The following is a 2,168-nucleotide window of genomic DNA, read 5'->3' on the forward strand; positions in this document are numbered from 1 at the left end:
GGTGGTGGGGACGCCATTTGAGATGCAAACAATTGGGATGATTAATTCAAAATAACATGATAAGGAAAAGCAATTGTCCTTTTGTTCGTTTGATTGGTGTGGTGATTGAATTTCGCTTGGCCCAGGGTGTGGTACTCTCAGGAGGTGTGGCCTTGTTGAGGAGGTGTGTCCCTGTGGAGGCGGGGCTTTGAAGAGACACCTTTAAAGGCGAGCTCTGCCCTAAGCTAGGCACAGTAGTCTCTACTTGCTGCCTTTGAGTTGGGAAGTAGACGCAAGTGGGCATCGGATCTTGGACAGCCCGGTCTATAGAAAGAGTCCCAGGGCAGCCAGGGCTACACAGAAAAAGCTTCTCTGAGAAAGAAAGAACCCTCGTCCCCGTGTCTGTCCTCCTTCAGAGAAGATGGTGCTCGCCGGCTTTTTCCCTGCGCCTACTCAGTCATCACAGGACCAGCTGGAAGCTGAAGAAAGGGCAAGATCACAGCAGACCTCCTCCCTGGTCTCCTGTCCAAGAGAGCCTCCAGGATANGGGTTCAGGAAAGGCTGGATTCCACAATCGCTAGAGGATTTTGGGGATGGAGGTGCCTTCCCGGAAATCCACGCGGCCCAGTATCCTCTGGGTTTGGGGCGAAAGAACAAAATGTCGAATGCACTGGCCATTCAGTTGGACCCCGAAGGGAACATTAAATACGATGCCATAGCTCGACAGGGCGCCTCCAAAGACCAGGTCATTTACAGCAAACACACTGACCTGGTTCCAAAGGAGGTTCTGGATGCAGACGGCGGCCCAGACCTGCGAAGGCCAGGTGAAGAGACCATCTCAGAGATCACAGAGAAGACAAGGGTGGCCTTGCAGAAGATCATATCAAAGAAGGCTGCTGCGGCCATGCCAGTCCACATAGGGGACAAGCCGGCTCCTGCTCAGTATGTGCGCTACACGCCATCTCAGCAAGGAGGAGCGTTCAATTCTGGAGCTAAACAGAGGGTCGTGCGGATCTCGGAAATGCAGACAGACCCAGTGGAGCCTCCGAGATTCCAGATCAGTAAGAAAATTCCCCGGGGACCACCTTCTCCTCCGGCACCTGTGATGCACTCTCCCACTCGGAAGACGACTGTGCAAGAACAGCAGGAGTGGAAGGTCCCGCCTTGTATACCCAACTGGAAGAACTCGAAGGGTTATACGATCCCTTTGGAGAAACGGGTGGCTGCTGATGGAGGAGGGCTGCAGCCTACGACTGTAAATGGCAAGTTTGCCAGACTGGCAGAAGTGCTATACCTTGCTGAGCGCAAGGCTCGTGAAGGTGTGCAAATGCGAGCCCAATTGGAGAAAAAGAAGGCTCGAAGAGAAAAGGAGAAACACGAAGAGAGACTTCGAGAAATGGCCCAGCGAGCCAGGGAGAGGAGAGCCGGGATGAAACCCCATGTGAAAAACGAGGACGGAGAGGCCCGTGAAAGGGATCAAGTCCGCCAAGACAGGCAGAAAGAGAGGCAGCGGGANCGGAACCTTTCCAGGGCAGCGCCCCAGAAGAGGTCAAAGCCACAGAGAAATGAAAATCGAGATATCAGTGAAGTCGTTGCTCTTGGTGTGTGCGATCCCGGAACCTCCAGTGAAGTCCAGTATGACGGAAGGCTCTTTGATCAATCCAAGGGTATGGACAGTGGCTTTGCAGGTGGAGAAGACGGAATTTACAACGTTTATGATCAGGCCTGGAGAGGTGGCCAAGATGCGGCTCAGAGTATCTACAGGCCCAGTAAAGCTCTGGACTGGGACATGGACGCTGATGACCTCTGGACCAGGGTGAAGACCAACAGATTCGTTCCCCAGAAAGCGTTCTCTGGTTCAGACAGTAGACAGATGGGCCGAGAAGGACCAGTTCACTTTGAGCAGGATCCGTTTGGTTTGGACAAGTTTTTGGCAGAAGCAAAACAGCATGGCAGTTCCAAAAGACCCTGGGAGAGCAGTCACCCCGCGGAACAGGGGCATGAAGCCAAGAAGCCGAGGAAGGGGTAGATAGGCCTCTGGAAACTAAGGCTGACACGTACAGCCGAGGATGGCCTGGTCTAGCTTCTGTGGGGGAAGATGCGCCTAACCCCGGAGAGACTCGAGACCCCGGAGGGTGGGGAGGCCTGGTGGGATGGGGTGTGCTGATGGGGAGTGGGGAATATCATCC

General features: G+C 54.1%; 1 pseudogene; it reads left to right on the top strand.

Annotated features, from left to right (window-relative positions):
* The first annotated feature begins 400 nt into the window (after positions 1 to 400).
* Positions 401 to 2,008, top strand: LOC110314882 (annotated as a pseudogene).
* Positions 2,009 to 2,168: the final 160 nt, after the last annotated feature.

This window comes from Mus pahari, unplaced genomic scaffold (genome assembly GCF_900095145.1).
Source record: "Mus pahari unplaced genomic scaffold, PAHARI_EIJ_v1.1 scaffold_16335_1, whole genome shotgun sequence".
Taxonomy (NCBI): domain Eukaryota; kingdom Metazoa; phylum Chordata; class Mammalia; order Rodentia; family Muridae; genus Mus; species Mus pahari.